The following is a 620-nucleotide window of genomic DNA, read 5'->3' as shown; positions in this document are numbered from 1 at the left end:
AGATAATATATATAAATATAGTCACATCATAGTGCATATATATATATTTAAATATTTAAATTTGTGTGCTAATACACACATACGAGGAGCTGTATATAAGAATATACCTAAGAGGATATGAGGATAAGGAAGAAGAGGGTTCCGAGGGAAAATTCAGTTTCATTAAAGAGTGAACTAGTGATATGAAATCATTTTAATAAAATTAAAAAAAATATATAAAAATAATTAATGAGAAATGGTTGTTGCGTGATATTTGCTAGGTGCTGTGTGTGCCATTTGGTAGATGGTGCCAAAAATTGGTGATCTAGTAAAGTGCAGTTGCCTTAATTGTGTGGCCTGTTTATTGAGGTACTATTATCTTAGTGCATACTAGGATATACCTAGATCCTATTGTGCTTAGAAAAAGGTTAGTGCGTATCTATAAGGCTTATACCTAAAATGTGATCAAGTGTTCTATAAACATCCGTCGTGACTGGACATTTAGACAGTTGCCTTTTACTTTCAGTACAGTACCTAATATTCCCAATGGGTCGCCCCTTTTGGTACTAGTCAGGCCCAACACTGCTTCGCTTCCAAGTTCGGTTGAGATTGGGCCTTTCCAGTGTGGTTTGACTGTATTT

The 620-nt window shown here is 34.8% G+C and overlaps 1 pseudogene; it reads right to left on the bottom strand.

The window, feature by feature from the left end:
• Positions 1-501: 501 nt before the first annotated feature.
• On the bottom strand, positions 502-620 carry LOC134945974 (5S ribosomal RNA; annotated as a pseudogene).

The sequence above is a fragment of the Pseudophryne corroboree genome, chromosome 7, assembly GCF_028390025.1.
Source record: "Pseudophryne corroboree isolate aPseCor3 chromosome 7, aPseCor3.hap2, whole genome shotgun sequence".
NCBI lineage: Eukaryota > Metazoa > Chordata > Amphibia > Anura > Myobatrachidae > Pseudophryne > Pseudophryne corroboree.
The sequence above is the reverse complement of the archived record's forward strand: the minus strand, read 5'-3'. Positions and strand labels throughout refer to the sequence as shown.